Source organism: Acinonyx jubatus, chromosome A3 (assembly GCF_027475565.1).
Source record: "Acinonyx jubatus isolate Ajub_Pintada_27869175 chromosome A3, VMU_Ajub_asm_v1.0, whole genome shotgun sequence".
Classification (NCBI taxonomy): Eukaryota; Metazoa; Chordata; class Mammalia; order Carnivora; family Felidae; genus Acinonyx; species Acinonyx jubatus.
This window is the reverse complement of record NC_069388.1, coordinates 1-25,817: the sequence shown is the minus strand read 5'-3', so window position 1 is coordinate 25,817 and position 25,817 is coordinate 1. Positions and strand designations below refer to the sequence as shown.

General features: G+C 42.8%; 2 long non-coding RNA genes across 4 annotated transcripts in view; one reads left to right on the top strand and one right to left on the bottom strand.

The window, feature by feature from the left end:
- Positions 1 to 17,761, top strand: part of LOC113596938 (uncharacterized) — a 53,712-nt gene extending 35,951 nt beyond the window's left edge. The window contains exons 3-8 of one of the 3 annotated variants that reach the window (XR_008288985.1): positions 8,522 to 8,588; positions 11,883 to 11,975; positions 12,981 to 13,226; positions 14,430 to 14,589; positions 16,055 to 16,217; positions 16,891 to 17,761. This is a non-coding gene — a long non-coding RNA (uncharacterized LOC113596938). Of the gene's footprint in view, positions 1 to 6,193; positions 8,175 to 8,521; positions 8,589 to 11,882; positions 11,976 to 12,980; positions 13,227 to 14,429; positions 14,590 to 16,054; positions 16,235 to 16,890 lie in introns of those variants that run through there. The other 2 variants (XR_008288984.1, XR_008288983.1) reach the window with 2 other exon arrangements.
- Positions 8,937 to 12,002, bottom strand: LOC113597294 (uncharacterized). The gene is made up of 3 exons (XR_008288990.1): positions 11,730 to 12,002; positions 10,974 to 11,129; positions 8,937 to 9,663 (listed from the first exon to the last, which is right to left on the bottom strand). It is a non-coding gene; the product is annotated as an uncharacterized LOC113597294 (long non-coding RNA).
- Positions 17,762 to 25,817: the final 8,056 nt, after the last annotated feature.

Below are 25,817 nucleotides of genomic sequence, written 5' to 3'. Positions count from 1 at the left end.
GTGCAGTTCTACTTTTGGTTTTTGTAGCGAATCTCCATACTATTTTCCAGAGTGGCTACACCATTTTGCATTCCCACCAGCATTGCAAAACTTTCCCTTTGCATCCTTGCCAACATCTGTCGTTTCCTGAGATGTTAATTTTAGCCATTCTGATAGGCGTGAGGGGATATCTCATTGTGGTTTTGATGTGTATTTCACTTATGAGGAATGAGGTTGAGCATCTTTTCACGTGTGACCAATCTAGATGTCCTGTTTGTTAAAGTGTCTCTTCATGTCTTTTGCCCATTTCTTCTCTGGATTATTTGATTTTTGGGTGTTGAGTGGGATCAGTTTTTTATAAATTTTGGATACTAACCCTTTATCTGATATGTCACCTGCAAATATCTTCTCCCATTCCATTAAGTTTCCTTTTAGTTTTCCTGATTGTGTCCTCTGTTGTGCAGAAGCTTTTTATCTTGAGGTCCCAATAGTTTATTTTGGTTTTATTGCCCTTGCTTCTGGAGAAATGACAAACAAGAAGTTGTTGCGGTCAGGTTCAAAGAGGTAGGTTGCTTGTTTTCTCCTCTAGGATTTTGATGGTTTCCTGTCTTACATTTAGATCTTTCATCCATTTTGAGGTGTGTGTGTGTGTGTGTGTGTGTGTGTGTGTGTGTGTGTGACAGAGAGAGAGAGAGAGAGAGAGAGAGAGAGAGAAGTTTAAGAACATAGTCCAGGTTCATACTTCTCACTGTCCAGTTTTCCCAGTACCATTTGCTGAAGAGACTCTTTTTTCCTTTGGATATTCTTTCCTGCTTTGTGAAAGATTATTCAGCCATATGTTTGAGGCTCCATTTCTGGGTTCCCTATTCTGGTCCTTTGACCTATGTGTCTGTTCTTGTGCCCGTACCATACTGTCTTGATGATTGCGGCTTTCTAATGCACCATAAAGTCCAGAGTTGTAATGTCTCCATCTTTGTTTTTCTTTTTTAACATTACTTTGGCTCCTTGGGGTCTTTTCTGATTCCATACAATTTTAGGATTGTTGTCTCTAGCTCTGTGAAAAATGCTAGTGTTATTTTGATAGGAATTACATTGAATTTGTCGATTGCTTTGGGTAGTATTGACATTTTAACAATATTTGTTCTAATCCATGTGCATGGGATTTTTTTTTCATTTCTTTGTGTCTTCTTCAACTTCTTTTATAGACGTTGTATGGTTTGTTCATTTTTTTAATGTTTATTTATATTTGAGAGAGTGAGCGAGCAAGTGACAGCGCATGAGTGGGGGGGGGGGTCAGAGAGAGAAAGAGAGACACAGACTCTGAGGCAGGCTCCAGACTCTGAGCTGTCAGCACAGAGCCCGTCAAGGGACTCAGTCCCACAAATGCAGGATCATGCCCAGAACCGAAGACAGCACTTAACCGACTGAGCCACCCAGGAGACCCTCTACTGTTTTAACTGTACTGACCTTTTCCCTCTTTGGTTGGGTTTATCCCTGGGTATTTTATGGTTTTCAGTGCAGTTATAAATGACATCAATTCCTTGATTTCTCTGTTGATTCATTACTGGTGTATAGAAATGCAATCAACTTCTGCATATTGATTTTATATTCTGATACTTTCCTGAATTCCTGTATCAATCCTAGATGTTTTTTGGTGGAGTCATTCGGATTTTCCACGGAGAGTATCATGTCTGTGAGCAGGGAAAGATTGATTCCTCCTTGCCAACTTGGACACCTTGTATTCTTTTTGATGTCTGATTGCTGAGGCTAAGACTTCCAACAGTATGGTGAATAAAAGTGCTGAGAGTGGATATCCCCGTCGTGTTCCTGACCTTAGGGGGAAAGCTCAGTTTTTCACCATTGAAGATGATATGAGCTGTGGGACTTTCATATCTGGATATTCTCATGTTGAGGCATGATACTTCTATCCCTCCTTTCATGAGGTTTTTTTTTTTTTTTTTCACCACGAAAGGATGCTGCTGCATTTTGTCAAACGTTTATTCTGCATCTATGGAGAGGATCATGTGGTTGTTATCCTTTCTTTTATCAATGTGATGTATCACATCAGTTGATTTGCAGATATTGAATCTATTGTGCATTCCAGGAACAAAATCCACCTCACTGTCCTGAATAATCCTTTTTGTGTATTGTTGGATCCGGTTTGGTACTTTTTGTTGAGAATTTTTGCATCCAGGTTCATCAGGGAAATTGGTCTGTAGTTTTCCTTTCTGGTGGGGTCTTTGTCCAGTTTGGACTCAAGGCCATGCCTACCTCATAGAATGAGTTTGGAAGTGTTCCTTCCATGTCCCTGGCCATGACCTTATCTTGTTCTTTCATTTGGGATGCATTCCTCTTGTCTTGGCATTTTGGTTGAGTATTTGCTTTCTCTGTTACCAAAGCTCATTATGTTGCCTGCCTCTGAGATGAATGGCTTTATGAAGAGGAGATCATCAAGTGTACAGGGCCTGGCACATCACGGAATGTCTGTGGTGTGTGTTGCATGCACTGTTTTATGTTCTGGCTGCACTATCCTTCAAGCCAGTTGTATGAGCAATGTATGGTCCTTGGCCAGAATGTGGTGAGACTTATCTAGGTCTGCTCCGATCTGCTTGTTAAATGAGACTTGAAACGATTGCCACTAGAAGTGAAGCATAACTGTCTGGTCAAGAGAGGTGGTCTGGTCATGGACTTCCACTGGTGTTCTGGGGAATGGCCCAGGTCCATTGCGACAGAGGCAAGCTTCAATGACCTAGGCCAGTCCTGCCAGAACACAGGAAGTTGGGGTTGGTGTAAGCAGCTTAGGCACCCAGTGTGGGGATTGCCTTGTTTCCAGCATATGGCTCTGTGTTTTTTTTGCTGGGGGGGGAGGTGTGCAGAACAGGGAAATGGTGCCACGCAGCCCACCTGTCATAGCTCTTTGTCCCCTCATTGTGAACACTGCTTCTCAGGGATGTTCTCCCCGATCAGTGTATAATCTCTCCACTGTGTGCACCAGGCGTTGTACAGATCACTGTTTCAATGCCATCTGACTGCAAGTTGTTGGCTGCCTTCTTTTCAGGAGTAGGCCAGTGCCCTCATGGCTGTATCCCAGCCAAGACTGCTAACCTTTGAAACTCCACATTCTCGGGGTGCCTGGATGGCTTGGTTAAGTGTCTGACTCTTGATCTTGGCTCAGATCATGACCTCTTGGTTGTGGGATTCTCTCTTTCCCTGTTGTCTTGCCCCTCTCTTGCATGTGCTCTCTTTGCCTCTAACTTGAATAAACTTTAAAAAGTGGCATGGAATACCTTATTTAGGCAAGACTGCCTCTCTGAGGGGAATGGCAGGGATCTATCAGTTAAATTTCCAGTACTGACTAGGAAATTATTTGCTGACCGGTGAAAGGTTACATTCCTGCAGGAATGAAATTAGGTTTAGTGCCATGTGGCCTTAACGTAAGTAACTCCATGATGGGCCTGTGATTTTTCTTAACATTCCAAACCCAAATTTTTACACATACATTTTTTCATTAAATGTATAGCCCTAAATAATATTTTAGCCATCTACTGCCGGCTCAAAGATCATATCCTGTGAAACTCTGACCATCTCTTAATCATAGTTGAAGATCGACTCTGTGGCTCTAAGATCTTTGTGGCTCTAAGTTACTTTGATCTATGTTACTAAGATCTTTGTGAGTATAGGTTACTGCTGGCCTTTTGAAGTCTTTGATGCAGGGACCCCCAGCCAGGTTGCTGACCCATCTCTTAGGCACAGAAGCACCCTTTCCACATCACCCCGCCCTAAAGCATTGTCTTTCCCTCTGGTACTTCTGGGACTTACCCTTTGGCAAGTCACATATCCTCATGCAAACATGTCAGTGTGGACCAGAGAAAGCTGCTTGCCTGTGACTCCCCCTTCATGGTCACATCTTATCCTTCTGAGACCCTTTGAACTCCCTATCATTCTTCCAGTCTTTGAATATCTGTTTGATTTGGAAATATTTGATTCTCTTATATTCCTGCTAAAAGTATACGTGAAAATATTAAAGCAAGGGTTTTTACAATAAGTGAGCCAGTCACAATGCTTCATCTGTCCGCGTGTATGTTTTTATTTTTGACAATGTTCAGGCATGATGTGACGTACATCCTGTAAAATCTGAGAATCATTCATGATCTAGCATAACCACCTTTATGGAAAGCCATTCAATGACATGCTCGTTCAAGATCAGAAAAACACTTAATTTACAAACCACATAATAGAGTGGTGTATACATACGTTATTATCTTAAAATATGTAAAGCTAGATGTTTCTATGAAGTGTTTATCATGCATTCAGTTTTCTGTACCATGAATGCTATTATTTAAATTAAACAATAGTAAGAACAAGAATAGGTACATGGCCATCACTAGTAACTAATACTGGAACTGGTTATATAATCTTATGTGTAGAAAAACCATGATTACTAATAATCTATTCTCTCATGATGGGTTTCTAGTTACCAAAAAAAATTGGGAAGATAATACTGAGTATCCACCTACATCAGACTGTTTTCTCACTATTGATGTCATAATGGTTGGTACATGATCACAATCAAGGTAGCAAAGAGATATGGTAGTATGAAGTAAAGTTTATATTTGTATTCAGATTGCTTTGGTTTTAACCTCTCCTGGCCCAGACTCATCCCAGCTGCCACATTACAGTCATCCTGTCTCCTTAGGCTCCACTTGGCCATGACAATTTTTAGATTTTTCCATATTTTTCATAAGGTGCAAAGTTTTGAGGGTACGTTGGTACAATGTATTTTGTAGAATGATCCTTGGCTGGGATATGCCTAACATTTGTTCAAATGCTTAAGCCAGAGTTATTGTGTTTTGGAGCAGAAGATCCAGAGGCATAGTGCCATCCATAATTATCACTTCACACAAAGATTGTTTACTCTGAATATTGCGGGCTTTTTTTGGTTCCATACAAATTTTAGGACTGTTGTCGTTCTGTGAAAACTGCTGTCAGTAATTTGATGGAAATTCCATTAATTCTGTCAATTGCTTTGGGAAGTATAGACATTTTCACTATATTTGTACTTCTGATCCATGAGTGTGGAATTTCCTTCCACTTCTTTGTGTCATCTTGAATTTCTTTCATCACTGTTTTATACTTTTCTGAGTATAGGTCGCTCACCACTTTGGTTAGATTTATTCATAGATAATCTTATTTTTGGCATGTGACTGTAAATGGGACTGTTTTCTTAATGTCTCTTTCTACTGCTTCTGTATTGTCTACAAATGCAACAGATTTCTGTACAATGATTTTGTATCCTGTGACATTGCTGAATTCATTTATCAGTTCTAAGAGTTATTGGGTGGACTCTTTAGGGTTTTCTATATATAGTGTCATGTAATCTGCAAATCGTTTTGTTTCGTTTGTCTGCTGGATGTGGCTAGGACTTCCAGTAATTTGTTTACTAAAAGTGGTATGAGTAAACATCCCTGTCTTCTTCCTGACCTTACAGGAAAAGCTCTCAGATTTTCCCCATTAAGGTTGATTATAACTGCAGGGTTTTTATAGTTAACCTTTATGACGTTAATGTATGTTTCCTGTAAACCTACTTTAGGGGGTTACATGCATGAAAGGATGTTGTACTTTGCAAATGTTCCTTTCTGCATGTATTGAAATGACTGTATGGTTCTTTTCTTTTAACGTTTATTAATTTTGAGAGAGGCAGAGCGTGAGCAGGGGAGGGGCAGAGAGAGGGAGACATAGAATTCGAAGGAGGCTCTTGGATCTGAGCTTTCAGCACAGAGTCTGACGCGGGACATGAACTCAGGAATCATGAAGTCATGACCCGAGCTGATTTCAGACTGTTAAAGGATGAGCCACCCAGATGCCCCAATCATCTGGTTCTTATCCTTTCTCCTGTTGATGTAGTGTATCACATTGACTGATTTGCGAATATTGAACCACCTTTGTAGCTTGGGAATAAATCCCACTCAATTGTGGGATATATTTACAGTTGTTACATCTTCTTTTTGGATTGTACCATTTACTGTTATAGACTGTCCTCCTCTGTCTCTTGTAATGTACTTTTTTAAGTGTATTTTTTTCTGATACAAGTATTGTTACTCCAGCTTTCTTTTGACATTCATTTGTGTGATGTTTCTCTATCCTCACTATCATTCTTGAGGTGTAAAGTGGGTCACTTGTAGGCATCTGTTTTATTTTTTCATCCATTCTTCCTACCTCTCTAGTTTGGAACATTCACTCCATTTCCCTCAATATTGATTGCTATGTATATATGTATTGCCATTTTATTGCCTGTTTTGTTGTGGTTTCTAATGATTTTCTCTGATCCTTTCTTGCCTTTCTTTCATGTATTGCTTATTTTCTTTAGTGATATATTTTGCTTTCCTTATCTCTATTCTTAGCATATGTATGACTGGTTTTAGGATATGGCTACTGTTAGGTATTTATATAACCTCTTCTGCGTTTAGCAGTTTGTATTAAGTTGATGGTCATTTACCTTTGAACCCATTACTTTCTCCTCCCTAGGTTTTTGGCAGATGTTATTATATTTCAAATCTATTTCTCTGAGTACTGTAACATTTTTTTTCCAGAAATGTTCATTTTTTTACTTGAATTTGTCTTCTACCTCTATACTGTCACTGTTGGTCTCCCCTTTCCACTCAAAGAATCCCTCTTCATGTTTCTTGCAGGACTGGTTTAGTGGTACAAACTCCTTTAGGTTTTGTTTGGGAAAGTCTGTGTCTCCTTCATCCCGAAAGATAGCCTTGCTGAATAGAGTATTCTTGGCTGCTGATTTTTCCATTCAGCACTTTGAATATGTGATGTCACTCACTTCTGGCTTGCCAAGTTTCTGTTCAGAAATATGTAGCTAGCCTTATGGGTCTTCCCTTCTACGTTAAGGACTGTTTTGCTGCTTTTACGAGTTTTCTTTATTCTCACCCTAATTTGTAAGTTTGCTTACAAAAGTTTGTGTGTTGGCCTGATTTTGATGGGAGTTCTCTAGTCTCCTGGATGTGGATGTTTGTGTCCCTCCCCCAATTAGGGAAGTTTTCAGCTATTGTTTCCTCAAATAAATTTTCTTCCCCATTTTCTCTTCCTTCTGGACTCCTACAATACGAATACTATTATCTTTCCTGTAGTCACTGAGTTCCCTTAGTCTCATCTCACGTTGCAGAATTCTGTTCTCTCTCTTTGGTTCAATGTGATTCATTTCCATCACTCAGTCTTCGAGGTCACTAGTTTGTTGGGCTGCTTCTTCCATCCCTCTGTTCATTCCAGCAAGCATGTTTCTCCTTGATTATGTCCTCAGTGTCTATGTTATATCTTAACTCTCTCAGGGGTCTCACTCTTCTACTCATTCCACAACTCCAGTGAGTATCCTTATGATCATTGCTTTAAATTCTGTATCAGGTATGTTACTTATATCTCTTTGGCTTAGATCTCTGGCTGTGGCTTTGACTAGGTCTTTCATTGTGGATACACATCTCTGTGTGTGCATTTTGTGTCTCTGGCTCTATTTCTCTGCGTTAAGAAAGTCAGCTGTGCCTTCTGATCTTGAAATTAATGCCGTTATGAAAAAGAGGTCCTGGAGTCCTCAGCAGTGCACGTCTCCATTTATAGGCCCTGGACCCTCAGGAGGATATCGTATGGATATTGCTCACTCCCTGCTGTTGTGTCTGGGTTACTTTTCCTTTCAGTGCAGGGGTCTGCACTGATTGCGTGTCTGTTGTGGGCTCTGCTTGCTCTCAGTGGTGTCAGTGGGACCCAGGCAGGCCAGCTGAGTCAAGAATCAGCATGAATACATGTGTCTCCTGTGGCCTAAGCATTGTGTGAAATGCCATGTTTACGTTGCGTCTCTACACAGGCAGGGACCTGGCTATCACTCATCCTTCTGGATCACCCGGTGCTGGGTCAGCTGACCTCCAAAGCACCAGGATGTAAACTCAAGGGAATTCAGCCGCTCTGGGTTTTCATGCCAAATGTCATGGAGATTAGTCTTCCCTGTGTCAGCTCCCTCGTGTGAGGGCTCACTTTCTCTGCTCCTTCTGCAGGCAGCCAGCCTCCACCTTTCTGACCTTTCTAACCTTCCTGCTGCAGCTTCTATTTAGGTGTGGAGTTTGTTGTGCCAGTCTTGGATCCCTCTCTGGTTCATGGACTTGGATGTGGATGTTATGCGGTTGAACACATGGGACAGGGTGAGCACAGGGTCCTCCTCCTCTGGTATAATTAATTTTTTAAGTGTATTATTTTGGATTTTTGAGACATGGGCAGACAGACTCATCTCACCCGTGCACTTCAGGATTAGAAAGGAACGTTCCCACGTTTGCTTCTAGTATTTTGTGCTGTGAAACTCTCTTTAATGAGGTATAATTTACATATAACTAAGAGCCTCAAATTAAAGGGTATAATTTGATGAGACTTGTTCTCATGGATACAGCACCATGAAGTCATATGGTTGCTCTCTAAACCTTAATCATGATCTCTTTGTGTCTAGCGCTAATGTTGCTTTTGGAGTAAGGACTTTTTTTTTTTACGTTTTCAGATATCGGCCAGGTGGCTGAAGGCCTGCACTAGGGTACCTACCTCCTTTTCGGATAGACTGTATTCCCGTAAGTATTGCCGTCGATCTACCTTTGGACTTTATCCTGCGTTGTATCTTTCAGTGTGTTCACTTAATTTTGTTGCAGTACTTTAATGCTGAGGGATGCATAATTGGATTGATTTTCACTAAATGGTACGAGCTGCAGTTCCAATTATGACAGAAAGCACGTGCTTCCTGTGTTAGGTACTCAAGAGCAAGGCAGATACCGTGGACACTTGAGCTGAGTATGTCACTCGGTGTTTTGCCAGCCCTCTTCCCTTCCCTGGGAGACAAGGGTCTCGTTTTGGTCACACAGAAATGTAGGTGAAGTCAGCAGAGAAGGGTCCCCTCTCTTCTCTTCCATTTGTTTTTCAGACTCCCTGTCCCTTTCCCTGACTCAATCCCCCAGGCCCACTGCTCCACTCCAGCCATGATCAGGGTGTCCTCCAGCTGCTGGCCTCTGCTCTAGCCATCGCTCAGTGAGGAAACTACAGGAGGATTATGTAGTTCATGGGTCTGATCAAGAAATCTCTGCTCCTCAGAGCCCTCCTACACGTGGTGCTGTCTGTGGGGACCTGGCACCCTGGGCGTGGGTCTGACCCTCACTCCTCTCGACAGTCACTGCTGGTCCCTCATCCTTCTCCACCATTAGATCTCAGCCATTTCCTAAGGACAGATACCTGTCTGATCCCAAGGCACCATGGAGTCAGGGGATATTTCCAAAATAATTGAGCATATGCACCCCATCAATCTAGATATAGGGAGTTCCCATCGCCCCGGAAAACTCCCTCAGGCTCCCCTGCACAAAGTGTGATCTTGCTTCTATCCTCCCTCACCACCATTTGTGGCACTTTGTTACCTGTGTGTACAGGAACCCCCCTGTGTGCACTCAATGGGGAGCGAGAGTAGATGGCCCTAGAAGCAGACGCTGACACAGAGACAAAACAATGAAAGGTAGATTAGGGGACAGTAGGAAGGACAAAGTGGAGGGGACAGGATGGGCAGGGAAAGCATTCAGGTAGATCGGACACCTTCTTAAAATATATACAAACACGATTGTCTGTCACCGTGCACAGTCCTCTTCAAATTTCAACAGAGTTGTCCTATAAGGCAAAGCGATTTTGGTTTATTTCCCTGTGGTCTTATGTTTTCCTACATGCATTCTGTCTTCTGTAGTTTATCTGTGGCCTCAGATGAACACTTTAGTGTGTGGCTGCATCTGTGAGATTATGTGTAATAGAAAATGATTGTCTTCAGATCTAGGCCTCTGAATGTACACATTCCCATAATTATCTTTTCTTTCATTGTGTGACAGGGCCCGAATTCTAATAGAAAAACGAGGGACATTGTCTTATATTTTAAAACAGTGATTCCCACTCCCTGGGCTGAGTTGGTAACAGTCTTAGTTTAATGAACTCCCATGACCATCTCTTTTGGAGGATCATTGTGTGGAGAGATCTTAATGGGGGGACCCTTCCCAGAGATTTTGCAGACGCTTTATGCACTCAATGTCTTCTTTTTCTCTTGTTCTTAGAAACAAATATTACCCCTGTTTTCACAGATAACACAGCTGTCATAATATTGTGAGAGAAGTTTGAGGAGATGCAAAGCTGTAGTCAGGGTGATGACAGGGGTCCAGCAGTGGTGTCATCTGGCCAGCCCTGAATCGTAGGATGAATGACTCAGCTAATCTAGACCCTGTCTCCACTTTTAGTCTCTTGAGGGCTATGAACTTGGGCATACAGCATTTTCATAAGACCAAGTTAAATACCCCATATATCCAGGGCTCTTTTCCCCCCACAAATATCCAGAACCTTCAGGAAAATCCAGGGAGATGAGAATCTTTTTAGGTGATTACCTGCGTGCACTGAGAGCGATCCCACATAGCAGTTCCGTATGGACCTCACACTCCCTGCTCAGGCTGTGGCCTGAATGACCTCCAACTGCATCTCCCTGACCCCAACACCGTCCCCTCTGCACCTCCTCAAACTCTGCTTACTGTGCTCAACTTCCCTTCTATTCCTGTATGATTCAAGGCTCCCCCGGTTTTGCCCTGGATCCTCACTGGTGATCACAAGTAATGAATGTCCCTCTTTCACACAGGACACCTGATGCTCTAAAAGTTAGGGGTGCACTTCATTCATTACAGACCCCAACACATTGTGTCTCCAACATACCCACCAGTACTGCTGATACGTCTACTTTTGTGTAAAAACTCCTCTTTCATTTGACAAGAGAAACGTATAGCGCACTGTATTACAGGGACATGCCACTGCCCATTGTATGTATGTCCTGAGAAACTTGAGATATGCTACAGTGTCCTCAGGCAGTTTGTAGTTGGATTGCCAAGACTCACAACTGTCTCTACATCATTGCCACAAAGTCAATCATGAAGAAGATGAATATACTTTACCAGCCACTCAGCCAGTTCAGGTCCTCTTAACAAATAGAGTAGATGGAGGAGGGGGATGTGGCCTATAGCCCATGACTGGTGGTGAAGGGTGGTCCGCGGGGTACAGCCTGCAAGGCAATCCTGGGAAAGGACCAGGACTCTTGCATACAAAATAGCCTGCGGAGAAGAAATGAGAGGTATGTTCATAGGACAGAATAGAGCACCAACACCAGCAAAAAGCGGAAACCCAAAGCAGCAGTGCTCATATCCTACTAGCTTCCCCACCACCAGGTTCCAAGAGGGCAACAGCAGCGCCAAAATCTCTACCCATACTTTGGGTTGGGGAATGGATGTGATTGGGATAAACTAGTGTCCCACATGTCTGGAAACGTGGAAACAGCAAGGGCCCTTTTCCTAGAAGATCTATAGGCTGAATACTAAATTAACAAAGTAGCATATTCTAGATAGGAAAGCAACTATGTCCAGGATCACACTCCACCCTTCATCCCCTCCACCACAGAGGCTGTTTATTGTGTCTGTGAAGAACTACAGAATGAGAAGGAATGACAATCCCAGTGTCCACACATGGAGTCATACCCTCGTGGCTCAGAGCTCTGCCTCTAAGCCCCTGCCCAAACTACTTCTGTCCCGACAATGGGGTCTCCTCCTCTCTGGAAGTGCTATCCATGGACACAAAGACACATGGGGAGATGGGGATCCTGAGGGCCTGCAGAGGACCTGGGAAAGCGTGCTCTTAGAGAAACAGGTAACCTATACATGTTAGTTGGGTTCAGCTAATTTATTTTAGTTCGGAGGTACTTCTCAGCTTGAGTGCAGTACACTTTGGAGGGTAAGTGTGTCCTCTGGAAAAATGAGCTGAAATTCTAAAAGACAAAATTAACACAAATGCACTTTGATGTCTGGTGTAAGTTTCCATGTTTTAGCTGTACCTGTGACACGGGACACGAGAGAACGTGCTCATGTGAACACAAGTGAAGGACACCGTGGGGACTTGCCACACAGGTAATTTTGGATTTTTTCTCTTCACAACTTAAGTTTCAGTGCATGTTTTCTATCATAGTTCAGAGTGTGCCCAGGGCACACCTGAAGGGATTCTGGACAGCATATTTACCAAAATGCTGATGGGTATGAAATTTACATTCTAAAGGACACATACAAAAATATAAGTTGGAGTGAAGGCAGTTCGCATTTTTATATTGTAACGATACCCACAGATTTTTGTGAGCACGTTAAAATCCTCAATAGAAGGAAACAGGAGAGGAAGACACAGCAAGAGCAAAGATTCCACATGGAGGAGATCCACAAAGAATGAGGCAAGGTAGGAGACTTCCAAGTGGAGTGTGGTGTCATCTTCCTTGATTTATTCCAGGAACACATTAGAAAAGCCCTATGGTCCCCACCTTTAGGCACGCTTAGCTGCTCAAGTTATTACAAAAAGATGCCAGCTGGGAAACAGGGAAGCCCGTAGACTCGGCAGTAAAGGTTTTGCATTTGGGAAAAAACAGCAGACAGACCATACTTCACACAAACCAGAGACAATGGCAGGAGAGTGTCCTGTACAGAAAGATGTGGCGGTCCGTAAATACTTAGAACTGAAAATGGGCACAGCATTTACTTTGTGCTTCTTGGCAGTTTTGGCAGAGCCAGTGTCGATGTCACTCTTGGTTGTGATACCTACTTCTGGATCTGCAAAAAGCCCCAGAAGGGATGCAGGTTTATTCTGATTTGAGTAGACTGTTTGGAGGTCAAAAACAACAAAAAAAAAACCCTCCCCTCATACTTCCGACAACTTAAACTCTTTGTCCCAGTGAGATCCCAAATGACATGCACAGGGTGTCCCACATGCCTCTGGTGATCCCAAAAAGAACTTGAAGAACCATCCCTTATAACTTGATGAAGACTCCTAAAAGCCCTGACTCAGATGTATTCATCACTCATCGAACAACTATGGATGGCTGGGGGCACAACTAGATGGACCTACGTTACATTGTGCCTCATGCCTCAGAGATGCCAGCACGTGGACTGTGTACAGGGCATTTTTGCTGAAGCGCTATGTCTGATTTTCGGCATACGGCCCCATTCCTTCTCTACAAGAGACGCCTGTACCAACCCATGGTGGGGGAAAAGACGAAGATGAGATCCTGAGAAACTTGAGGAATGTGGGAATGGCAGCGGACACATTCCCCTTGCATCACAATGGTCTGTGGTACCGCCTCTGCACCTTGGCCCAAGACCTAACAGTAACAACATAAGGTGAGTGTGTTTTACAAGTCAACTCCTAGTGCTCAGATCGTCTTACCAAGTGTTGCAGGTGGAGGGATTCCGGGTGGCCTCAGGGCCACTAAGGTTCACGAGGTGGACGTGCCTAATAGCCCATGGTGGCGGGGTGTCTCCAGGGTAGGGCATGCAGAATCGTCCAGTTAATGGAGGAGGTCCCCAGGATCCAGACTGCCCTGCAGAACAGAAGTGACAGCTACATCCATATGCCAGACAAGAGAACCAATACCAAAAGCAGCTGTAACCCAGAGAAGAATGTGTCAGCACCTGCCACCTTCTCTGCCACCAGGATCCAAGAGAGTAGCATCAGTACCTGAAAACTCTGTCCCTGCCACTGGATAGCACCTACAGCTTGAGGTAGTAGATGCAAGAGGTTAACCTACTGCCACCACACATCACTGCCCACGTCTGTGGAAGAAAATGGCAAGGGTCCTGTCCTAGAGGGTTAACAGAAGTAATTACAGACTAAAGAAGTAGCATTCTCCAGACAGGCAGCCATCGATGTCCAGGTTCACCCTGCATCCCTCCTCTACAGCGACTCCAGATGCTCTGCTTTTGCTATATTAAGAACACAAAAAAATGAGTGGGAATACACGGCTGGTATTCTGCTCATGGAATCACAGCCACTCCTGGCAAATTATTCTGCAGCCGGACCCTCACTGTGCCTCCTCTGCTCTTCTCCCTGAGAAAGCGGAGACCTCTGGGGAGTGGAGGATGCCTGGAATCTTGCAGGGGAAGGAGAGTCTTCTGTGAAGAACGAGTTACTTGTGGTGAATGTCTACAAAGCTCAGATGTGTTCATCTTAATTCATAGGGAATTGTGACTTGAAGCATACTACAGGACACAGAGTCATTATGTGCAATGGAAAAAAAGAGGGAGAAATTCCCATAACAGATTTCATGCAAGAGTTTTGGTACAAAACTGGTATGTGTCATGAGACTCTATCAGCTCTAACAAACAGTGACTGGGGACACAACCAGAAACTGCTCATAGAAACACAACTGAAGGACACAGTGTTCAAAATATTTTTACCTAAGGTATAGCTGGAGGATTCCAGACAAGTCATTTACCAACAAAGACGGAAAGGTGATGAGTGATGATATTGGCTTTCTCTAGGACCACTGTAAATGGCACAGGGCACATAATAGAAAGTTGGAGTCATGATGTTGTTTCTAACAGGTTCATCTCCTAGCCAGAATCAAGAAAGGAAGACACAGCAGCCACACTGTTCCCACAGAGGTGAGGTCTGGAAGGGATCACCCAGGCCGGGAGACATCTGTTTGGAGTGTGCAGTCATCCTCCTCTCATTATTTCCTGAAACTCACAGAAAAACCTTAAGGTACTCAGTCTCTAAGCGCTTTTGGCTTCTAAACTTACCACAGGAAGCTGACAGACTAAAAATGGAGAAGCCTGCATTTGGAAAAGAAAGAACAAACAGACATATCACACAACATGCAAAACGAGACAAGGCCGGGAGACCATACTCTACATAAAGATGAGGGTTTGCCAAAAGAGTGACAATTGAGAATGGCCCCGGCATTTACCTTGCCCTTGTCTGCATTCTTGGTACAGTCAGAGCCGCTGTAACCCACAGAGGTTTCAGCAGTTTCTCGATCTACTAAAGACCCTAGAAGGGACAGAGGTTTATTCTGCTTTGAGAGGACTGGGCGGAATGAAAACAATCCTTTAACTCATTCCTCAAATATCTTAAACTTTTCCCTACAGTCAGGTCCCTGACCAGAGGCAGAGGGTATCCTACATGCCTCAGGTGACCCCCAAGGATAAGGGGGAGAACCGTCCCCTCACCTTGAGAAAGACCTCACGGTGCCCTAGGTCATGTTGTTTCATAATTAATCACATCACTGTGGACAGGTCAGGCGCAACTAGCAATTTAGAATTCACCAGTAAAACAGTTTTCTCAGTATACATCATGGGAAATCACGATTTCATTACAGATCAGGAATTAGTCTGAGGATGCTTGGATTCAGCATCCGACTCTTAATTTTGGCTCAGGTCACGATCTCACAGCTTGTGCATTCAAGCCCAGCGTCGGGTTCCTCACTGACCGTGTGACGGCTGCTTGGCATTCTGTCTATGCGTCTCTCAAAATAAATAAACTTAACAAAAAAGAATAACATTGAGAACACTGGTTTGGTGTATATCCTCAATGAGTCCTCAAGAAGGGTGCATTTCTTCAGGCAAATTGTTCAATCTCCCAGCTTATCTACAAGCTGCCTTCCACAGCAGTTATCATATAAGGAAAGACTAATTTGACACTATTGAGAAAAGGAAAACTGCGAGAAGTTAGCAGTGAAGCTGCAGAGTTGCACTGATACCATCAGAGGACTAAGCTAAGCTTTATGGAACTTGAATGGCAGGATGTAGGGCTACAGTTCCCAAAACAAACAGAAAGAAAGACTTTTCAAACTAGTGAATAAATGACCTTCTCCTCAAATAAACTAAAGTCTTCACATTGTATCCGGGTGGGAAGAAAGTTTCCAGGCTCTTCAGACAGGGGGATGCTAGAGGAGGTGGGAGGGTCACCATCAGAGGAGGGGCATGAGCTCCACCAGTCACAGGGACAAGTGCCTCACTGTCTGTGGCACCAGAGGAAAACACCCTTCTGTCACCCCTTCAGACCACCTGCCGTCCTTAGTGCGTGTGATTCTTTCCAGACCACACAATGATCACACACAGGAACAGGCTGCACAGCAGAAATTGGACTGCGGCACATCACAACGTGCTCCTTACCTCTCCTTGGAGGGTTCTTGCAGTGATTGGTTTCTGCCTCGTGTATCCCTCAGGCAGCCTCTTTGGTTCCATCCCGTCCAGTCTTGGATACAGAAAAATAATGGACTTCTAGAAGAGTTGCAACACCACGTCCTCTACTAGACGACTAACAGTGCAGGCGTCATCCCTGGAAACACCCATAAAAACGCAAGTCAAATGACCACACCTGTATTTCAAGTAAGCGATCTCCCTGCCCTGCTCTGCCATCTCCCTGTCCCAGATCTGAGTCTTGATCTGGGGGAGAAAAAGCACATCCACCTTCAGTCGGAAGCTGGTGCCACACTGTGCACCAAAGAAAGAGGAGGAAACAAGAAAACACTTACCTCGTTGTCCTGAGCATTCTTCTCATGAACTGCAAGCGAAAAAGCCAACAATGAAAAGCCCGTGGTTAGGGATTCCAAGGGTCACTACACTCACCCGCGTGAGGTGCTAAGGGTTCAGTATATCAGGCAGAACTCAGGTTACCTGGTATCTAAAGGTGAGCTCTGCCTGCTGCAGCTGTTCCCGTGTTTGTTCCATTTGTTGCCTGTGAGTTACAATTGCTCTTGTCAGATAAGGCCCAATATTGGGTATGATTTTAAATAAGCTGCCCACGTTCCCAACAACCTCATATCTGTCCCCTGGTACAATTTATTCTTACACATGAAACACTTTGCCCATGATTATCAATGTACAGTAGGATCAAAGCTATTGTTACATCCTTTCCTTACTCATTATCCCATGCCTGTAGGGTTCAGAGTTCATAGAATTCCTTCCCATTTTCAATCTTTCTCTAACTCATCATGTGACAAGTGTCTTTTATCATAAAGCTCTATTCTTCTATAACTTATATCCTCACCATGTTTCCCAGGGTTGCAAAGACGAGGGCCATGAAATGGCACTACCACGTTGATGGGTATGATTCATTGTACGACACACTGCTTTCCTACAGATTGTGACAATTGACAACACCCCTGAGGAATGTTAGCATGGACAACATTTCCACATAGTCTGGTCACTACTTCAGATCTGCAAATGTTTAGAAACTTAATTATTTTACTCTTTCTAAAACTTACCTTTTTTATCTGTTACTACTCTATGCATATGTTGACTTTAAACTTTTCAAAAAGATTAAAAACCAAAAAATAACAGCGGTTTCATGAGTTCCTGGTAATTAGTAGCTGAACTCACTTGTACTTGTTTATTTCTTCTGTAGCTATTTTCTTTTTTTCCCTAATGTTTATTTATTTTTGAGACAGAGAGAGAGAGAGCACATGCATGATCAGGGGAGGGACAGAGAGAGATGTAACAGAATCTGAAACAGGCTCCAGGCTCTGACCTGTCAGCATAGAGCCTGACACGGGGCTCGAACTCCCGGACTGTGAAATTATGACCTGAGCTGAAGTTGGACGCTTAAACGACTGAGCCACCCAGGCGCCCCTTCTGTAGCTATTTTCAAATTTTACCTGCAGCTGCTGATTCTTCTTTGCCGCCAGTTCACAGTGTCATTTAAAGCTTCCTAAGATGGGAAAGATACATACACAGTCAGGAACAAGGTCCAGAAGTTCCCCCTTTTTACCTCCCAGCACTCTTGAAGGCCTATGCAAATATCCCTTCCCCCACTTCTCCCATAAATGCACAGACTGACAACCGAATCAGAGAAATTAAGTGAACACTCCATTTAAGTTCAAGAAAATTCAACTTCTGTCTGCTGCCACGTCTGTACTATTGGAACTATCTTTCTAGTTCTCTTGTTTCCTCTCTTTATCATAAAGTCATCAAATAATATTGCACTTTCTGCCTTCCAAGAGTTGGTCTTTTGTTTGAGATGGTGAAGACTCATTTCATCAGTGAGTGAAAAACCGTATCTGACCAACTGTACCCATTAGGATGAATCAAGGGATCATCACTAGTCTTACACCTCTGTGGGGAGCCCTGATTCTCAGTCCAAAAGTTGTACCATGACACAGGCAATCACCTGAAAGACGACCTTCCAGAATATGGTTTCACTAACATTGCAGCTCACTCCCAGACATTGCTAGCGTTCAGGACTGCAACCCCTGCCTCCATCTTCAAAAGGCCATTCTTAGAACAATATCATCTCCTGATGTACAACCTGATATGAACTGTCACACAGTCTGGGTTTACTTCCAGGAAAGAGATTTCAGGTGGAAAACTCTCAACTTCATGGAGCCAAATCTACTTTAACAAGACTCATTCCATGGATAGTGAAGGCAGCAGAAGGCAATGCTTGGCAAGGCTGGGTTGCTGTGTTGCCCTCAGACTATTTTCTTTGTGGTGTTGACTGAGATGGTTTCAACTTGACACTTGATGTACTCAAGAATCATACGCAAAATTGAAAATCTCTTCACAAATGACACAAAAGCACTAGACAGAGAAAGGCCCATGCATTTCCTTCTGGCCTCTCAGGCAGTCCTTCAGCAAATGCTTGCTGGAGTGGTTGTAATGTAGTGGCTCTGTTGTAAGGGGTTGAAGACAGAGAGGTGGTCAGGGTGCTGTACCCACTCACAGAAAGAGCTTACGAGTTAACAAAAACAAGATGCCAGTGAGAGCAAGCCCTAACCCCAGCTGTGGGAAGGACGAACATAAAGGTGAGTCACCAGGGAAGAGAAGACTTCACTTTCCAACACGAGTGAGGGACTCTCAAGTCCCCCATATCCTCCTGAGAACAAAAGGAAATACTGTACAAAGGAGGAAACATGTGACTGAATGCACCAAGTATCTGACAACCCCACGAAGACCCATAAGACCAAGATGGAGAAGAAGGAAGCCCAGGACAAAGCCAGCCTGGCAGTTGGACCCAAACTCCCTAGGACTCATCGGTGATGTGGGGTGCATACATGTGAATGGCAAAGAAGCTGAACAACTTTATGGGCACAGACTTAGAAGTAAACAAGTGTAGTTCAGGGGAGGCCAGCAAAGATGATCCCTAGTGAAGCTGCGGGCTTTGGCCAAGACTCAGAAAAGTTACACTTGAAAAATCAGGGGACCGGAAACAACTTGACTTTCTTAGGGATTGGGCCTGCAGTGAGCAATCTCACTGGCAGAATGGATGCAGGGATCCAGTACTGCTGGTACCCCTACCCACTTTCCATAAAGCAACTTCCATTGTTTCTGCAGCAAGAGAATTCATTTTTTTCCCCACACATTTTTGACCCATGTCTGGTCCTGAACAAAAATGACCTAATTGCTGGGTGACAAAACAGTGTGATGCGATTGAAACCTATAGGACAGTGTAGATGGATCCAGAGTGGATCCAGGTATTAACGTTATTAATGATGGTACCTTCCCTCTGCCGCCCCCAAAACATGACACAGTGTGTGGCAAGCACTTAGGAGAAAGGAAAATGCAGGTTACATTACAGAAAGCAAGGTAGGAAGGGAAGGTCCAATTCTACTGAATGCATGGGGCAAAAATACTCTGGACCCAGTTCCAAAAGAAATACAATTATCTCTACTGGCTGCCATGTTCTCCCATACAATACGGTCCTTGTGACAGTTCTCACATGAACATCTTACTTTTCTAAATTTTTGTTAACGTTTATTCATTTTTTGATAGAGACAGAGTGCGAGTTGGGTAGGGCCAGAGGAAGATATAGAATCCAAAGCAAGCTCCAGGCTCTGAACTGTCAACACAGAGCCCGACATGGGGCTTGAGCTTATGGACTGTGAGATCATGACCTGAGCCGAATTTGGGCGTTCAACCGACTGAGCCACCCAAGCGCCCCCATCTTACCTTTTTTGTAGGCACTTTTCTTTGTTCATAGAATTCTTCCAGGTTATGTGCTTTCTCTTTCAGCTGTTTGACTTTTGCTTCCTTTGTGGCTTTCACAGACCTCAATGCATTACACTTGTCTTCCAGGGCGTTTTTATTTTCTGGGAAAAAAAAAGGTGTTTTCATGATACACATGCACATGACCTGAGTCTGGATTTTGGTGAGACACAAAAAGCGCAAGAACCATGAAGGCATGAAAGTATTCTTTCCCTTACCAATGCAAAGTCATTGCCATCATATGGGGATTTCTCCTCAACAGAAAATATAACTTCTAGTTGACAGTTATTGGACCTCAAGGCTCTTAGCTCTACCTCCTCGAATTCAACATTGGCACCTTGTGGTTAAGACAGATATGAGGAAAGACTTTCACGGAAAACTGATCACACAACAATTTGTACCTCACACAGCAAGATCGTGCATTGCAATCAACAAACACTTTAGAGGCATGAATATAACTAGAAGACAAAGATGATGGAAAATAGTTCATGTCTAACAACTCATGGCTTTCTTAGTGGTGTATGTATGTATGTATGTATGCCTGTTTATCCCCCATTCACGTTGAAAATGTACTATTCAGCATTCAGAGAGAAAGAGACTATTGCGCACCTGGGTGGCTCAGTCAGTTGAGCATCAGATTCTTGATTTTGTGTCAGGTCACGATTGTAGGATCATGTGATCCAGACCTGTGTTGGGCTCCACACTGAGTGTGAATCCTGCTTAAGATTCTCTCTCTTTCCCTCTCCCCCACTTGCATGCTCCCTCACTAAAATTAAAAAAAAATCATAAAGCATAATTTAAACATATTTTTTAAAGGGAAAGGATTATACACTTTGGCTATCACCCTTTCTCTCTCAACTATATTCGGGTATTTTCTACATATCTTGGAGGGCAGAGTTGAATGATGTGATAATTACCGAGTTGTGAAAATAAAAGATAACTCCTAGTCCTTGAAATAGCAAATCTCATCTTGGCGGTGCTAGTAAAATTCCAGCTCATTGGTCAGAAAGAGTTTTGGCTCCCAGAGGCCCACTGTCTACTGTGGTAAATGGCAGGCATATATGCTGTGCTCACTTCACCCAATGAACAAAAACCCTCCAAAGCCAAATTACGGTAAAACTCAGCAGCCAACTCTTAACTACTTCCTGATTCTTCACATTTCTTTCTCTCTCTCTGAGTTTGCAAGGTAGCAAGTGCACTTTGAACGGTGTCATTTAAAATGTCACTACAGTGGGTGCCTGCGAGGCTCATTCAGTTAAGCATCTGACTTCAGCTCAGGTGGTCATCTCATGGTTTGTGAGTTTGAGCCCTGTGTCTGACTGTGTGCTGACAGCTCAGAGCCTGAGGCCTGCTTTGGATTCTGTGTCTCCCTCTCTCTCTGCCCCTTTCTCTCTCTCTCTAAAATAAATAAACATAAATAATTTTATGTTTACTTGTACTCAACAAGTACAAAAAGATAGAGATCATACCGTGCACAGTTTCAGACCCCAATGCTATGAAACTCTAAATCAACCACAAGAAAAAATTTGGAAAGATAACAAATACTTGTAGACGGAAGAACATCCTATGGAACAATGAATAGTGGAATGCAAGCTGCTGCAGCCTCTCTGGAAAACACTACGGAGGCTCCTCAAAAAGCTAAAAAGAGAACTATCCTACGACACAGCAATTGCAATACAAGGCATTTATCTAAGGGATACAGGTGTGCTGTTTTGAAGGGACACATGCACCCCCATGATTATAGCACCATGATCAACAATAGCCAAAGTATGGAAAAAGCCCAAATGTCCATTGATGGATGAATGGATAAAGAAGATGTGGTGTGTGTGTGTGTGTGTGTGTGTGTGTGTGTGTGTGTGATGGAGTATTACTCAGCAATCAAAAATAATGAAATCTTGCCATTTGTAACTACATGGTTGGAACTAGAGGGTATTCTGCTAAGTGAAATTAGTAGAGAAAGACAAATATCATATGACTTCACTCATAGGAGGTCTTTGAGACACAAAACAGATGAACATATAATGGAAGGGAAACAAAAATAAAAACAGGGAGGTGTACAAAAGAAGGGCACACATAAATATGGAGAACAAACATGGGGTTACTGGAGGGGTTGTGGGGGGGGATGGACTAAATGGGTAAGGGGCACTAAGGAATCTACTCATGAAATAACTGTTGCACTATACGGTAACTAATTTGGATGTAAATTGTAAATAATAAAAACGAAAATTAAAAAAAAAAAGAATGAATGGGTGAACCAAGAAGTTAAAGGGAAAATTAAAAAGTACATGGAAACCAATAAAACTGATAACACCACAGTCCAAAACCTCTGGGATGCAACAAAGGTAGTCATAAGAGGAAGTTTAGCAATCCAGGCCTTCCTAAAGAGGGAAGAAAAGTCTCAGATACACAACGTAAGCTTATACCTTAAAGTAATGGAAAAAAGATCATCAAATAAAATCCAAATCCAGCAGAAGACAAGAAATGATAAAGATTACAGCAAAAATCAATGCTTTCAAAACTGAAAACAAAAACAAAAACAACAACCCCCCCCACACACACAAACAGTAGAAGAGATCAATGTAACCAGAAGCTAGTTCTTTGAAATAATTAATAAAATTGATAAACCACCAGCCAGTTGGATCAAAAAGAATAATGAAAGGACCCAAATAAATAAAATCAAGAATGAAAGAGGAGAGATCACAACCAACACAGGAGAAATACAAACAAGAATAAGAGAATATTATCAGCAATTATATACCAAATAAAATGGACAATCTGGAAGAAATGGACAAATTCCTAGAAATACACAAACTATGAAAACTGAAAGAGGAAGAAATAGAAAATTTGAACAGACCCATAACCAGTAAAGAATTGAATTAGTAATCAAAAATCTCCCAAAAAAACAAGAGCCCAGGGCCAGATGGCTCTCCAGGGGAATTCTACCAAACATTTAAGGACGAGTTAACACCTATTCTCTTGAAGCTGTCCCAAAAATAGAAATGGAAGGAAACATCCAAACTCTTCCTATGAGTTGGCATTACCTTGATTCCAAAACTAGACAAAGATCCCACTAAAAAGTAGAAGTATAGACCAATTTTCATGATGAACATGGGAGCAAAAATCTTCCACAAGATATTAGCCAACCAGATCCAATGACACATTTAAACTTTATTCACCACGACCAAGTGGGATTTAACCTGGAATGCAAGGCTGGATCGATATCCACAAAATAACCAATGTGATTCATCACATCAATAAAAGAAGGGACAAGAACCACATGATGCACTCAATAGATGCAGAGAAAGCATTTGACAAAATACAGCATCCTTTCTTGATAAAAGGGTTCCACCAAAAAACTGTTAAATGATCCATGAATTCAGCAAAGTGGCAGGGTATAAAATTAATGCCCAGAAATTAGTTGCATTCTTATACACAAACAAAGAAGCAACAGAAAGAGAAATCACAGAATCCATCCCGTGTACAATTGCACCAAAACCCATAAAACACCTAGGAATAAATCTAACCAAAGAGGTGAAAAATCTATGCACTGAAATCTATAGAAAGATTATGAAAGAAATTGAAGATGACAAACACACAAAAATGAAACACATTCCATGCACCTGGATAGGAAGAACAACTATTGTTAAAATGTCAATAGTACCCAAAGCAATCTATATATTCGACTGAATGCCTATCAAAATAACACCAGCATTCTCCACAGAGTTACAAAAAACAATCCTTCAATTTGTATGGAACCAGAAAAGACCCCGAATAGCCAAAGCAATCTTGAAAAAGAAAACCTAACTAGGAGGTATCACAATCCTGGACTTCCACCTGTATTACAAAGCTGTAATCATCAAGACAGTACGGTACTGGCACAAGAACAGACACTCAGATCAATGGAACAGAACAGGAACACAGAATTGGACCCACAGATGTATGGCCAACTAATCTTTGACCAAAAGAAAGAAGATCCAATGGAATAAAGACAGTCTCCTCAGCAAGTGTGCTGGGAAAACTGGACAGTGATATGCAGAAGAATGAGCCTGGACCACTTTCTCACACAAAAAGACACTCAAAACGGATGTAAGACCTAAATGTAAGATAGGCAGCCGTCAAAATCCTCAAGGGGAAAGCAGGCAAAAACCTCTTAATGTTGGCGTCCACATCTTCTTACCCAACACATCTCCAGAGGCAAGGAAAACAAAAGCAAAACTGAAGTATTAGGACCTCATCAAAATAAAAAGCTTCTGCACAGAGAAGAAAACAATCAGCAAAACTAAAAGGCAACCAACAGAATGGGAGAAGATATTTGTAAACGACATATGAGATAAAGGATTAGTATTCAAAATCTATAAAGAACATACCAAACTCAAAAACATACCAAAAAACAAGTAATCCAGTGAAGAAATGGGCAAAGACACGAGCAAACACTCCTGCAAGGAAGACATCCAGATGGCCAACCGACACATGAAAAAATGCTCAAAATCACTCATCATCAGGAAAATACAAATTAAAACCACAATGAAACACCCCCTCACCCCTTTGAGAATGGCTAACATTAACAACGCAGGCAACAACAGATGTTGGCGAGGAAATGGAGAAAGAGGAACTCTTGCACTGCTGGTGCACTGGCTTGCACTGCTGGTGAAGCCACTCTGGAAAACAGTATGTAGGTTCCTCAAAAAATGAAAAAGAAGACTGTTCAACAACCCAGCAGGTGCACTAGTAGGTATTTATGCAAGGGATGCAGATATGCTACTTCGAAGGGACAAGTGAACCCCAAAGTTTATAGCAGTACTATCAACAATAGCTAAAGTAAGGAAAAAGCCCAAATGTCCATCGATGGATGAATGGATAAAGACGTGGTATATATACATACATACATACATACATACATACATAGTATGTATATGTGTGTGTGTGCGTGTGTGTGTGTATACACATACATACATACATACACACACCATGGTATATTACTTAGCCATCAAAAAGGAAAAAATCTTGCCATTTGAAACTACATGGATGGAGAGCCTCCTGGGACCTAACACTAACCGTAAACATAACCCTAAACATAACCCTCAACCTACCCCATCTAGCACATGAAAAGTAAACCAGATGCACAGCCGCATATGTGCCCTCACTTCAGCCCTCCATGGAATTAACAACATTGGTGTCACTTCGGCCTTAGCAATTCCCTGTACAGAACTCTTACCCTAGCTAAGTGTCTATCCCCATGGGGACCCAGTTCAAAAGTCTGACAACAGCACGCACACGGGTTCGAGAATCGGTGCAACAATACTCGGCATGGAACATGGAACATCACCATATCTTTTGCAAAGTGTGATTGCAGCTGCACGACAGGATTCCTGAGGCCTATTCCAAGGGTGGCCCAAACATCTCTCTGGCCTTGGATCCTATGAAGTGATACTGACCGGCACGCTCCTTTATGTACTCTATTCATCCCTTCGGAGAGACAACTGCACTGTTGTGGGTTCAGTGCCTGGAGCCTCCTGGGACCTAAAACTAACCCTAACCGTAACCCTAAACATAACCTTCAACTTACACCTAACCCTATCTCTAATTGAACCCTATACTTGACCCCCACCTTTTCTAAGGCCCTCAACACAGCCCTCGATGGAGATCATGAGACTGGAGTCGCTTCAGCCCTGTCGACTTCCTTGGACTGAACCCTAACCCTACCTAAAGCTTTCTCCCCATGGGGACCCAATTCTAAAATCTGACAACACCACCCACAAGGGTTAGAGAATCGGTGCAAAAATACTCAGCATGGAACGTGGAACATAACCATGTCATTTCAAAAGCACAGCTGCAGTTGCACAAGAGGATTCCTGAGGCCTAACCAAAGGGTGGCCCATACATTTTCCTGGCCTTGGAACCCAAAGACTAATCCTAACAGGCACCCTCCCTTGTATCCTACACTCAGCCCTTCGGGGAGACAATTGTTCTGTTGCGCGTTCAGTGCCTGGAGCTCGCTGGGTTAGG